Genomic DNA, 15,705 nt, shown 5'->3' with positions numbered 1-15,705 from the left:
TTAGCATAATAGACTTCTAATATAACTCAACAAACTCAATTATAACACACAAATTTTGTATTTTCATTTATAAAAAAGATTCTCAATCGAAAAACACCCCAAAAACATAACAATCTTCAGAGAAATTATATAATACATCTGAATACATAAATTATATTAACTAAAAAAATATATGAATACATTCATGGAATATAGAGAGACAATGAATACAATGAAATACATAGAATACAGCGGGATACATTGAAATACAATGAAAAAAAAGACAATGAATATAATAAAATACAGCGAGATACATTAAAAATATATTAATAGAAAATTCAAGTTGCTCAGCCCCCAACTCCGTCGTCTTTGTTCAAGAACAACCCTAATGTCGTCTCGTTGAAGCATCATCAGTATACAGTCCTCGCTCGCCGTCACCGTTGCCTCTGGTTGCCGACGATTAGCACGTAATTACCGGCGAAATAACAGAGGTTTTTGTTGATCAGATACGTTGCGTCAAAGAATGAGATTAGGAGGCTGAGGGCGGCAATATCAATGAATAACGGCCACGGTCGAAACGGTGACGGTGGTTGGGCGTTCTTGGAGAAGGGGAATGGGAAGGACGGCTGCTGCTCTCTCAAGAAGGAGGAGATCTATCCTCCATTGAAGAGAATGAGAACGAGATGGGGCTGCCAGTGGGTGAGAAATTGGGGGTGAGCAGCTTTTTTAGGGGTCCTCGGCTGAAGCTTTTGGTTAGGGATAGGAGAAATTTGAGTGGAGAGAGAAAAATAATACAAAGCTTATTTTATGGCTTAAGGGTAGGAGGTAACCATAAATAGATATTTGGCTATAAAAAAGCAAACGGTAGTTATGAAATATAATTTTTTGAAAGAGTATTTATTTAAAATAAATAAGGTATTATCCTTTGGTGTAGGAGGTAACTAATCAAAGTCTTAGCTTCTTTGTATGCTTTCTGCCTAAAAATGTTGTATCCACATGAACCTTTTCAATATGACTTTGAAATTAGGAAGCTAAACGGTGTGACTTTTGAACATCCGTAGAATGGTTTCTTTTAGGCACGCGTTTATCGAATTATTGTGATTATATATATGTTCGCGTGATATAATTACGATTTCGAAAATGAATACACGTAGAAATGCTCTAAGACGCGGCTTAAATTATTATTGTGATTGTGTACACGTTCGCGTGACATAATTACGATTTCCAAAATTAAATCGAGGAATGCATTCGTGCAGCTTCGGCCAAACAATCTTAAATTAATAAAGCGTGACTAATTGTGTACACATTCGCATGACATGATTTTAGCGCCCGGAACAAAGTGGATTTACACACATGTAATCTGTTTCAAAGATTAAATCCATAAACGCCATAATTAAAAGCGGTAAAAAGGTAAATGTACATAGGTTTTAAAATGAGTAATTAAACAATTTAATTAAGCCAGGTATGATTAAAGCGACCGTGCTAAAACCACGAAATTCGGGAGTGCCTAACACCTTCTCCCGGGTTAACATAATTCCTTACCCGATCTTCTGGTTTTGCAGACTTTAAACGGAGTCAAATTTTCCTCGATTTTGGATTTAAAATAAATTGGTGACTTGGGACACCATATAATTATCCCAAGTAGCAACTTTGGAATGAATAAATAATCCCATTTCGATTAATGTCACTTTAATTGGAAAAGCTCCCTATCCCCTCGGGAAAAAGGAGGTGTGACAGACTCCATTAATAGCAATAGTGTAAAGATTATTTACAAGAACAACCTTCTCTTTTTTTATATACATTGTTAAAAAATATATTTTTAATATCTCAAAAAGAATATTTAAATTGATGTCTAGGTTCATTCTTTTAATGTGTCTTTATATGACCAATCAATTTAAATATAATATTTTATTAACATTAAATAGCTATCAAAATCAGTTATTTTTTGTAACTTTGAATCTGATCAAAAATGATCTTGGATAACCGTTTCCTACAAAATCAGTTATTTTTTATAACTTTGAATCTGATAAAAAATGATCTTGGATAACCGTTTCCTAACATTAATTTGGATACCATTTCTATTGGCTTTAAATGAGCTTTACGTTAATAGCATTTAGTGATTAACTTATGGAATCTATAACTTAAAAATGATTTAATGTTTTGACATTTGAATACTAAATGAATTTTAACGTTTTTTACATTAGATATCCATTTCATTTTTGGACTACATATATAGATGTTTTCTTGTGTTCATTATGTGATAGAGGGCAAAAAATAAAACTTTTTTTCTCCTTTTTCCTCTTGTGCTGGGTTTTCCTTTATACAATCTTTGTTGTTTCTGCTCCTAGTTATACTAGAAGAGCTTGTTGAATCCTGGGGGATACGCCAAATATTATTCATTTCGGTGTAGGCGAAATATCCTTAAGGACAATGTCTTTAACATGCCTCAAGCTAAACCTTTTATTCTTCATAATCATCAAATTTTTCCAACAAACATTTGGTGCAAAATTGAACAATAATTTGTTTTATCTTCACTTAAGAATTTATATATTCTACAATTTCATGAGATAAGAATAGATTTTTATGACTCAATACTAGATTGGTATGTCCAAAGTATAGATCAAAGATTTCGATTTGAGATACTAGTTTGACAAGGACAAAAAAGACATATAGTCGCAAATAATTTTTTTTCATCAAAATAATTTGTAAAACTTGCTATTCAACCTCTTGCATAAATGTAGGGTAAGACTGCATACAATAAACGGAAAAGAGTTCAAAATGCTCCTAAACTATTGGAAAAGGTTTAAAAATACCCTTCATCCACCTATTAGGCTAAAAATGGCCCTCTATCCACCTTTTTGGTTCACTTATGCCCTTTGACCGTTAGGTCAAAATTGAATTAAAAATAATAATTATTATTTTTCTAAAAAAAAAAATATTTTACAAAAATTTTCTCTATAAACTAATGCACCAGTAGTCCACTAATTTAGTAAAGTCTTCTTCTTCTTTTTTCAGTTTTTACAAAAAATAATTCAGTTTTTACAAACAAAAAAAAAATCAGTTTTTTTAAAAGCATTGTTTTTGTAAAAACTGAAAAAAATTGTAAAAACAGAAAAAAATATTTTCAACAAAATATTTTTGTTTCTGAAAAATATTTTTTTTCAGTTTTTTTAAAAAAAACGAAAATATTTTTTCTTTAAAAAAAACTGAAAAACAAAAATAAAACGAAATGCTTTAAAAAAACTGAAAAATGAAAAAAATATATTTTATTAAAATTTTTTTTTCTGTTTTTACAAAAACAAAATTCAGTTTTTACAAAAAAAAAATATTTTTTTTTGTAAAAACTGAATTGTTTTTTGTAAAAACTGAAAAAAATAAGAAGACTTTACTAAATTAGTGGACTATTGGTGCATTAGTTTAAAAAATCAAAAATAATTTGCAAAATATTTTTTTTAAGTTTTACAAAAAGAATAATTATTATTTTTAATTTGGCATTGACCTAACGGTCAAAGGGCATAAGTGAACCAAAAAAGTGGATGGAGGAGTATTTTTAGCCCAATAGGTGGATGAAGGGTATTTTTAAACCTTTTCCAATAGTTTGGGAGCATTTTGAATCCTTTTTCCGTTCAATAGACCCTTGAGCTACTGCTCTTTCCGGACCCTACACATAACGAGAGCTTAGTGCACCGGATCACCCCATAATCAACCGAAGAATTCAAAAATACAAGCGGTTTGTCTCCATTATATTTAAGATATCAAAATTTTCACTTCTAAACCAACTCAATTTATATACTCCCAGGTTCCAAATGAATGGCAGAATTTGAAGTTTGAACTACTGTGGTCAGTATATCTAATTTTCAGTTAATCCAGACCTTGATTATTATTATTTTTGAAATAAAATTAGTTTAATTAGAGCATACAAAAAATTATTTCAATTAATCATGATAAAAATAAATATGGTGTCCTATAAATGGTAATAATAAAAGTAGTCCCTTGTGTTTATGTGCTGGTTTAACAACGTTTTTTTATATGTTCGACGGTTCCAGTAATCTCAGTCCTTTAAGTTTGTCAATATCGAGCATCTTTTTTCTCTAAAAATACGACAGTTATTTTTAATGGAATTGGCTCAAAAGTGTTCTTTTTTTTCTTTTCTTTTTTGGATTATGGATTATGGATTTTTTGTCAAGACCCAAACCGATGGACCGCGACGGGCACCCGGTACCTTACTCAACCGAGTACCAACATAATGTATCTTTTCATGTCATACTATCATAAATAACTGAGCCGGAGAGGTTGCCGTGAAATAGGTAGGATACAACATGTAATACCACTCTATACATTGGACATACGGGCCTACAAGCCCAAAATAATCACTCGTACCTTGAATATAGGCCGACAAGGCCATACAATATCTTACGTACATGACATCTGTCTACAAGCCTCTAAGAATATGAAATTTTCATAAAGGTCGGGACAGAGTCCCGCCACCAAACAATACACGTCTAAATCATACCAACCAAACAAGCAACTTTGAAGCAAATGGAGTGCACCAACATCTTCCGCTGAACTGATAGCCTACTTGGAGCGCTCTCGACCTGTCTATCGGGACCTGCGGGCATGAAACGCAGCATCCCCAGGCAAAAGGGACGTCAGTACGAAAAATGTACCGAGTATGTAAGGCACATAAATAAGTACATAACAGACATGGAAGAAATATAGAGTAACAGACTTGCTCGAGGCCTGAAATCGCATCAAACAATGCTAAAATCATGAATTGACCTCCAATTCAAACTTAATGAACTTCAAAATTTCAAACTTGTATTTCCGATGTTTAAACCTGTCAAATCACGTCGGATTGACCTCAAATTTAGCGCACAAGTCATATCCGACATTACGGACCTACTGCAACTTCCGGAATCGCATTCCGACCCCGATATCAAAAGGTCCACCTCCGGTCAAACTTCTCAAAACCTTTAAATTTCTATCTTTAGCCAAATGGCTCCAAAATGACCTACGGACCTCCGAATTCACTTCCGATTGCGCTCCCAACTCCAGAATCACCATACAAAGCTATTCTCAGACTCGGAATCCCAAACGGACATCGATAACACTGAAATGCACTTCAAACCAAACTTAAGAAATTTCTTCAAAAATGCTAATTTCCACAATAGGCGCCAAAACGCTCCCGGGTTATCCAAAACCCGCACCGGGCATACGCCCAAGTCCGGTATCATCATACGGACCTGCTGGAACCTTCAGATCCCGATTTCGAGGTCGTTTACTCCAGAATCCCATCCTAGTTCATTCTTTCAACTTTAAGCTTCCGAAATGAGAATTCTCTTTCCAAATCAACTCTGGACTTCCCGAAATTCAATTCCGACCACGCGCACAAGCCACAATACCTGAAATGAAGCTGCTCACGGCCTCAGGCTGCTGAACGGAGCGCTAGAACTCAAAACGACCGGTCGGGTCGTTACATTCTCTCCCGCTTAAACATATGTTCGTCCTCAAACGTGCTGAGAACTATACTGAAGTAGTCCGAAATCACTGGTTAACTCCTCATGCACCTTCCCGTGCTACCAGAACTCAGTTGAGCACATCAGCTAGATCAATTCTGAAGATATTCCCTTTTATTCGAGCAGATAGGCCTTAGAGCCTAATTCCAACATCCGGAATTCTCTGTCAGGCCTGTTTCCAACATACGAACACCGTATCAATCACTACACGCTGTACCCAAACATGACTGCATAACTTTGCTGAATTCACACCTTGCATCATTTTACTCACCGGATCACAATAACATTTTCTGATCAACTTAGTCGAAATTCCATGAATCTGATGCTCCCATTGCACCCCATGACATACACAGGTCTTACTCTAACTCTTACAATACCGCCACAACGGAAGAGATGTGCAGAAATTCATAATCAACTGCCGAATCAACCAATCATTTGGGTCTATACTCCTGACAATAACCATCACCTCATTCTGAACCAAATAATGGTCTTAGCTCCTTAATGTACTTCATATAGTCAGATTGCACTGATCCTAATTCCAATAATCTCGTCTCACCCAGTACGAACTGCTCAGGCAATAAGCCACCCGGACATAATCAAAAGCCACATATGATGCCGCAATGTGCCAATAGGCTACCAATTCGAACGCGCTACAATGAAAACGAACTCTGAAAAGGAAGTCCAATTACCCCGCTCACGAATCATACATGCGACGCGGGCAACATTCTAAACAGACATCCCGCTCGCAAATCATACATGCGATGCGGGCTCACAGCTAATACGAGCTTTCCTCAGAAAAATAGGAAATGAAACACATAAAAACAGATATAGGGAACCGTGCTCATCATCACACTGTTGCAGTGTGCAACCCGAATCCACATATAGAACTCACATAAGGAGATATACATCGAGCTAAATTGCTCATTACAGCAAGATACCGACTATCAGTCACAAGCACGCTAGGTGCATAATACCATCCCTATGGAGACATATAGTGCCATAAGCTACAACTCAAGCACAACTAAGGTGCGATATACAATCTGAAATCTCAGGAGCCGTTTTTCTCATATAACACCATTTCTACGCGGATCCTCAACACATAAGCAATTTCTCAAGACGTCTCACAACTCACACGGCGCAACGTATCACTAAACGAAATATCTGACAGCGAAATAACACCCTGACTACTCCTCCAGAAGGAGCACATTACTGAAATGAACACGTTTGGCCTGATATAGAGCCCATATTCACATTTGAATCCATCCACCGACCTCAAGCCGATTCTGATCGTACCAAACTAGTCCAATGACCTTTCAAAGGTCCATACTAACTTCCCTTTTTCTCATAACGCACAAGAACAACTATCACAACAGGAGAAATCCTCCGCAGTCCACAACTCCATAAACTGAGTGCCCTCCAGGCATATATTCTCAAATCAACAATATCATCACAACCTCCATACTTGTTTTAAGTCTTTAATCAATCCAGTGACTACCTGCCACACTTATACAATCTTCTTGTGGGACACACTCCCATAACCTACCATAACAAATAACTGGGTCGTACCTCCAAACCACCGGCCGCCCTTAACGCTGAAAAGCGATCAAGAATCATTAACCAGGATGCAAAGCCCTTTTTACAAACAACCTATCTCAGGTGACACTGATGACAAAGCCAACTTACGTTAAACAACGAAACTCCTCTCCTGCTCATCCGAGCTCATGACATCCTTGTCAACACCGAACTGTTACCTTGATCTTCACTTCAAATTCCATACCACTTGCTGCATTTAACATGCCAATATATGATAGAACTCGTTCCTCATCATAGCTTCGGGACCACTGTTAGATTGACATTTCACCACATAAAAGCTTTCCACTTAACTCACTTCAGGAGAACCATAGCAGCACACATGCGAATTTTCATAACCATAGAATATGCAAATCTCTAAGTAGTGGTCTGAGCCACCATAGCCCTTCCGGAATCTGCTTCCACACAACAAGCCATAATAGTAGAATGCTTCTGAATAACATCAATTACAGCGGCTGACAAGCCTGATACGTACCGTCACAACTCACTTGCATAACTCGATCACGCTGAGGAAACTGATCACTAACACTAATATGCCAAATTCAATTATGGCCAATCAATCTACCTTCTTCCAATTTATCCTTGATTGCCTTAGAGATAATACTAACTCCATCCACACATAACATACTCCATCTGCACTCATCTCGAGTGACCTTGAATCACGAAACCAAGTTGTCTCAAATTCCTTGAACCATTTCATACCTTCCTTGTGCGCACATTCGCACCCCCAACTGATATGCCCATTCTGCAAATCCTTCTACGAATTCGAAGTCCTTTCTCATCTTTCTCTCAAGAGCTATACTGCAAGTCAAAACGTCATAGAACATTCTGGGCCTCCACTCGTAAGCTGCTGCAAAAGCTTGATTCTTAACTGTACTTATAGGCTCGAAAACATTAGGCACCGTACTTTACCTCTTTTGAATCCATTAGGACCGTTACTGAGAGCCACCCGCTCTGACTTGGTCTCGAATATAATCAACTTCATAAATCTTATAACGCATGAATACCCTCTCGACGAGGCACCCGACAGAATCAATTCCTTTGAAACCCGCATTTATACAAGGCATAAACCCTGAGTCCTTCCCCAAGTCTGAACATGGGCCAATAAGGCCAACGATAGCCCGCCTTTAATAATTCCTTTGCGCAAATTACCACTTATGGCCTTTTCCCGTAGCTGAAACCGCTCATCAACATACTAATAACCAGAAACCTCGCAAGTAGCTAACTATGCAACCCAATCATAAGCGGTGAGACTCTCCCACTTAGCTTGAAGCCATTATTTCAAAAATCTGGAACTCACCCGTCCTCTTTACCTCTTAATAACATAACCTTGCGCAATCAACCGCCAAAATTCTCGAAATCCTTTTGTAAAACCCCCTTCTTATATTCTGACTCATCAAACACATTTGCACAGCCGATCTCCTTGCTATATAACCGATAGAATTCTTCGCAAAAGCTTCGCCCACCATGTGACCGCTAATCTGCTCACAGGGAATAACCCGCCTGTGAAAATCACTCCCCGATATCTTCCAACGCTGCTGCACAAGGTGCAATCACTATGACATCAATAACCCTCCCTGAGTCCGAGCTCCATCTCTAGCTGCACCAGTCCATTCATCCCTCGCGGACATCAATTAAATGTGCGGCAACAACCTTCCAATTCAATGTTATGTCGTACCCTTCTTCACTCAAGCAGCTCCTTCCCGTCATATCAAATCTCCTGCCGCCTAATAGTCCATACTTCAAATTAAATCCGTAGACCCCAATCAAAAATCTCTACAATTCTCGAATCATTCCAAACTCTCCTTAAGGTGCGTAGTCATCCTACCACAGTACCCATATGCAACTCTGCCACTCTCCCGCTTTGGCAGAACTCATCCCTTTAATCGACCACTCGCCCTTTGCTCCTTATACTTGGCCTTCTAGAAATTTTAGCCACCACCTGACACTTCCCAAACGCCTTTCCTCATTCTTTGCTGCTCAATTGTTGCCTTAGATGAAATCTAACTTTGTAGCACTTGAACCCACAAATCGCTACTAACTTTAAACCTTTCTGAAGATCATCTTTCTCGAGCCGTCATCCTTAGAAACACCGGTTCCATCTTGAACCGCCGCACCCCGCGATCTCTAACCGTCGCTTCTTTGATACTGACCCGCAATATCCTGCTCCAAGGGCAATTGTAGAAGGTCATAACGCCGGCGAATTTAGTATATTCAACAAGGACAGCAACACCGCATTATAGAAGAAAACTCTACCACGCTTGCAAATACCAAGCCTCATTACTTCCACCAATCACATCTGACCATCCTTAGTCCGCTTGCCCTTCCCCTACCGGGAATAAAATACTGAACCTCTTGATTAAGCTCCGAGTAAATCTCCCTTCAAGTCATTTACTGCCCCGACACGTGGGCAAACATCCTACCATCATATCACTTACTGCGGAACAGTCATTCATAGGCATCATGGCAACTTGTGCCTAACCCCAAAGCCCTCAGAAGTACCGTTACTGAGCTGAAACATTAAAATATCCTTCCATAAGGCGACGATAATAATCCAATCAACTACGCCAGGAGAAACATCCCGCACCACATCCATAGTACCATTACAATTCCTCAATTCTCGATTTATAACAAGTGATTTGCGTCGCATAAGGTTGAGTATGAATGAATTAAAGGAATACGCCTCCAAGGATCAAATCGCACGATAAGGAATCAAGAAGGGAAGTACTCCTAACAGTCCTGCAGCCTCCCGAGGATAAGTACAGACGTCTCCGTACCGATCCGCGAGACTCTACTAGACTTGCTCATGACTCGTGAGACCCTAGGAGCCTAGTGCTCTGATACCATGTTGTCACGATCCAAAATCCACTAAGGGTCGTGATGGCGCCGGACACTGCTGTCAGGCAAGCCAACAAAATTACTTAATCAAATTCTCGTTTTAATACTTTTGAAATCTAGGATTTTCCTTCAAATTTAGCAATTTAAAAGATAATTGTCTCAAATCAAATTTAAATGATAAGCAGTTAATACAAAATACTTCAAACCATCCCAGAACCCGGTGTCACAATTGCATGAGCATCTACAGATAAGGAAATAAAATACAACATCCGTCCGAAATACAGTGGACAAGAAATAAAAATACACTGGAAGGGACTATACTAGCTGCGGGTCGCCTCGAATAATGCAACTCACCTAGTCCTAGAATCATCCGCGCTGCTACGCCCAGTAGGCCACAAGGGTTACATATCCTGTGCAACAAAAATGCACAGAAGTGTAGTATGAGTACGAAAACAACGTGTACTCAATGAGTATCCCGCCTAACCTCGAAGAAGTAGAAACGAGATGGTCGACTTCGACACTTACTAATGGTCCAATAGTGAGGTCAGTAATACACTAATTTATGAATTTCTATAAACATGATTTTTTTATCCAAATAGGAGGAAACAAGTAAACAATTAATTCTTTTATGGAAAATTTCCAAAATTCCTTTTCGTAATTATCCAAATAATTTCAAGCCATGAAGAGGCAATAATAACTTAATTAAGTTCAAGGCAGCAATACAAGCATGCGCATATCATGCCGAGGCGACGTTTCGATCCAACAGAAATATAAAATGTGCACTTGCCGAGGGTCGACGGCGCGCCTATAGATGCATCTATTACCCCGCTCGCGAACTAACCTGCGACGCGGTCAACATAAAATAAATACACACCCTGCTCGCGAATCATGCATACGACGCAGGCACACATAGAGATACATGCTCAAACAATCAATCAAGATTTATCGGGGGACATGGTCCAAATAAAACAAATTCCCTTTTAACAATTCGAGAAAATGACGTTTAATCCCTTTTTAAATTTATTTACTATCCCAAGGCTATCTAAGCAATTCAAGCCGTCAATAAGTTTACAATTAATCCAAGTATAGCATGCTTTTAGGTCCTAGACTACCCGGACAATAGCATAATAGTAGCTACGCACGGACTCTCGTCACCTCGTGCGTACGTAGCCCCCACAAATAGGAGCAAATATCCACTTAATTCACCTATGAGGACATTTCCCTCTTACAAGGTTAGAAAGGAGACTCACCTCGCCCCGAAAATCCATAACCGGCATTCCACGCCCTTCCGAAGACTCTACTTGACGCACCACGCTCCAAAACTAGCCAACGGTTACGCAAATCCATTAATATATCCAACGGTCCCGCTTCTGCAGAACTCTGACCGCATCTGCGGTCCACTCCAAGTCGCTCACTTCCGCTTCTGCGACCACCTTTCCGCAGATGCGGTCCCGCTTTTGCGGAACCTTGACCGCATCTGCGATCCTCAGGCCTTTGACCAAAAATCGCTTCTGTGGCTCCCTTTCAGCTTCTGCGGTTAACCCACCGCAGAAGCGAAAATACCAGCAACCAGATCCTTCAGCTGTCCAAAAATCCCAATTTCGATCCGTTAACCACCCGGAATCCACCGGAGGCCCCCGGGACCCCAACCAAACATACCAACCAATCCTAAAACACATTACAAACTTGCTCTAGGCCTCAAATCGCATCAAACAACGCTAAAATCATGAATCGACCTCCAATCCAAACTTAATGAACTTCAAAATTTCAAACTTGTATTTCCGATGTTTAAACCCGTCAAATCACGTCGGATTGACCTCAAATTTTGCGCACAAGTCATATCCGACATTACGGACCTACTGCAACTTCCGGAATCGCATTCCGACCCCGATATCAAAAAGTCCACCTCCGGTCAAACTTCTTAAAACCTTCGAATTTCTATCTTTAGCCAAATGGCTCCAAAATGACCTACGGACCTCCGTATTCACTTCTAATTGCGCTCCCAACTCCAGAATCACCATACGGAGCTATTCTCAGACTAGGAATCCCAAACGGACATCGATAACACTGAAATGCACTTCAAGACAAACTTAAGAAATTTCTTCAAAAATGCTAACTTCCACAATAGGCGCCAAAACGCTCCCGGGTTATCCAAAACCTGCACCAGGCATATGCCCAAGTCCGAAATCATAATACGGACCTGCTGGAACCTTCAGATCCCAATTCCGAGGTCGTTTACTCCAGAATTCCATCCTAGTTCATTCTTTCAACTTTAAGCTTCCAAAATGAGAATTCTCTTTCCAAATCAACTCTGGACTTCCCGAAATTCAATTCCGACCACGCGCACAAGCCACAATACTTGAAATGAAGCTGCTCACGGCCTCAGGCTGCTAAACGGAGCGCTAGAACTCAAAACGACCGGTCGGGTCGTTACACATGTTGGGCACTGTCCTAAGAAACTATTTCAGCAATGTGAAATGTTTCCCCAGGATTAAACAAGCACATCTCTTATATATTTAGAGGATACAGGAATCAGCAAAATATTAAATTACAAATCCACCTAGCTAGTAGGAAAAGTAAATAAGAAAGGAAACAACAAATATTTAATATTGGACAACAAAGAAAGAAGAGAGGCGTGAAAGGAAAGGAGAGAACTGATGTTTTTGCTGTGTGAAATTGGCTTAAGGGAAGACCCTTTTATAGGCAAAAAAGCTTAAGGCTTTTCTTGCCATTTGTCAAGTATGATTGTCAAGAGTTGCATGCATCTTGCCACATGGATAGACATTGTCCACTTTACTTGCATGCATCTTGCCACATGGATGAACATTTGTCCACCTTTTTGGAAATATCACAACAATAACTACACATACCCACTTAGCCAAACAAGCACATTTAAATACACTAACTAGTGTCTTCTTTATCAAATAAATGACCATAACAAATGATAATTTTACAGATATACAACAACAAAAACAAGTCCAGTGAGTTCCTACATATTAGAGAGGGTAGTGTGTACGCAAACCTCACCCCTACCCTTACCCCTACTCTGGAGTAGAGATTGTTTCTGATACACCCTCGATTAAAGGCAAGATGAAAAGAATAATTTTACAGATAACCAATGATAGTTTTACGGATATAAACAACAAACTGAAGAACTAAAACCAATCTCACCAATTAAGCAAGAATAACCAAAGGTAGGTTTCCCTTCAAAATAAGCTGAAGCAAATCAAGAAACTATTCGGATCGATGAAAACAGACTTTACTTCAGATAATTTTTATGCCCATTAAAGCAAATTTAACAAAATTAACTGAAATCATGTACCAGTATAAGATTGTAGATACTGAAAATAAAAAGATAAATTATAAGGAAAGAACGAACCTTTATGGGTGGCAAGAAATTACAGTCACCGAAGCAGAAAGATAGTATAGCAGCAATAACACTAGAAAACACAAAAATGGTCTCTTATTTTTTTTTAGAGGTATATTGAAATTAATTATATTTCTGACAATTTTAAGTCACATTTAGAATTGCGACTTACAAGTCGCATTCAGAAATAATTTAATATTGCAATTCTCAAATTCAACTAAAAATCATATTTTTGAAGCAATTTATAAATGATATTCAAAATACAACTCATAAATTGCATTTTTGAAATTCACTTATAAACCCAAACGAAAATGAAATGACAGGTGCGTAATACGATTTACGAAAGACAGCTTGTCTTATTTTTGGTGTAATTAAGATTTCAGACATTAATTTTTAATTTATTAATAGTAAAATTTACACAATGAAAAACTGCAAAAAATAGTAATATGTGCCATAGTTTCATATAACAAAAAAAACATTTGAAAATAATTGCAGCGAAAAAATTGTTTGACTCACAAATAGGCTTTGGGGAGGACAATGTGTATGCAGACCTTACTTCTATCTTATCAAGGTGGAGAGACTGTTTTCGAACAATACCGATAATGAAGAAATATCCAGGGATTATATGATAATTGTATCGGATACATCAATCCTAAAATAATTGTATCATACTTGTATCACAATTGTATCTAACTTGTATATGATACATTAATACCCAAAATAATACATGATATAATACTAATATATTAATATACAATTATCATATATTTGTGATACAAACAGTGAAATTGGTCACGAACTCACAACTGCTCGTAACAATATACAGTGAATATACAGTTATCATACATTTATAATACAATTCATGCAACAATTATAATACAATGGCGATTAGGGATTTCGTTTGCATTATATTAGTTAGAAATAGATATTTTGGGTGATTAGTTACTAGTAAGAAAGAGAGAAATTGGGGTTTGAAAATTCTGCGGCGGCATGTGGAGAGCTTCTTTCACAAGTCAAAAAGGTTGATTTCTGATGCCACACACCAGGTGATCTGGACCGTGTCAATGTCTTGAAATCATACTATGATAATGATATCGTGCTGCAGAAATCGACCGAGGCTTAAGTGGAAGGCCAGTCTTTTGCAATCACTAATAAGATGGTGCTTTCTATGATTCACTTGGAGAAGGGGAAGTCAAATGGGTTGGCATTGAGTCAAGGGAGGAGATGGCAGCTGGCATTTAACGTCAAGCGGCGGCATGTAGAGAGTGACTTTAAAATCTTTTAAAATTGGGAAGAAAATCGTGAATATAGGAGGCTAATTAAGCTGATAGATGGGGACGAGAGATACAATTACAAATTAATCCATATATTAAGGTTTCCTTCTTTATCATGATTTTGTACATAAATAGTAAATATAGATACACAATGTAATTTTTAAGGAACCTAAGAAAAGTGAGTTTCTAATATAGTATAACTACAAATTATGGCGTGAGTAATTATATTAATATAAGATAGACACTCAAATATGAAACACTCAAATGAACACCTTCCCTTTGTAATCATATTTATGCCATTTTAGAGATCAAACTTCAAATAATTAATTGTTCCCATATAAATTACGTATTTAGTTACTAATAGGCTCATGACCCACCTGTTTGGATAATGAGAATCAACCAACGTCGATTGAGTGGCAAATATACTGTTATTATGAAATAATGACATTGAGTGGGAAATATACTGTTATTTTGAAATAATGACAAGTTTTAGAAAAATAATACCAGTAAATAAAAAAAGTAAAGAGAGAGCTCAGAAGCACAGAAATCATCCTATATCAGGAAGTTGTGAAGACCCAAGTCTCACAGTATGTGAAATACATCACAGCTCGGACTGCACCAGCCGGGAATCGAACCCGGGTCTGTACCGTGGCAGGGTACTATTCTACCACTAGACCACTGGTGCTTCTTTCTATTCTTTCTGATTATAAATAATAAATTAATGGTAAATACAAGTGGTTTATCTAATTATCTCTTTATCACAACAACTACTAGTGCTTCTTGCTATTCTCGCTGAATCATGAGGTCACGGTTCGAGCCGTAAAAACTACCTCTTGTAGAAATACAGAGTAAGGGTACATACAATAAACCATTGTGGTTCGGATTTTTTCGGACCCCGCGTATAACAGGAGGTTAATGTACCGAATCGCCCTATAATCAACAGAAGAATTCGCAAATACAAGTGGTTTGTCTCCATTATATTAAAGATATCAAATTTTCCACTTCTAAACACACTCAATTTATATACTCCCAGGTTCAGAAAAAGAATGACAGGATTTTGAAGTTTTGAACTACTGTGGTCAGTACATCTAATTTTCAGTTAATCCACATCTTGATTCCCCTTCTTTTTTTTTTTTTGGAA

At 37.9% G+C, this 15,705-nt stretch overlaps 1 non-coding gene across 1 annotated transcript; it reads right to left on the bottom strand.

Annotated features, from left to right (window-relative positions):
• Window positions 1-15,178: 15,178 nt before the first annotated feature.
• TRNAG-GCC lies at window positions 15,179-15,249 on the bottom strand. Its single transcript has one exon. It is a non-coding gene; the product is annotated as a tRNA-Gly (tRNA).
• Between the last annotated feature and the right edge of the window lie 456 nt (window positions 15,250-15,705).

This window comes from Nicotiana attenuata, unplaced genomic scaffold, assembly GCF_001879085.1.
Source record: "Nicotiana attenuata strain UT unplaced genomic scaffold, NIATTr2, whole genome shotgun sequence".
In the NCBI taxonomy this organism is placed as follows: Eukaryota; Viridiplantae; Streptophyta; class Magnoliopsida; order Solanales; family Solanaceae; genus Nicotiana; species Nicotiana attenuata.
This window is presented reverse-complemented; position numbering and strand designations above follow the sequence as displayed.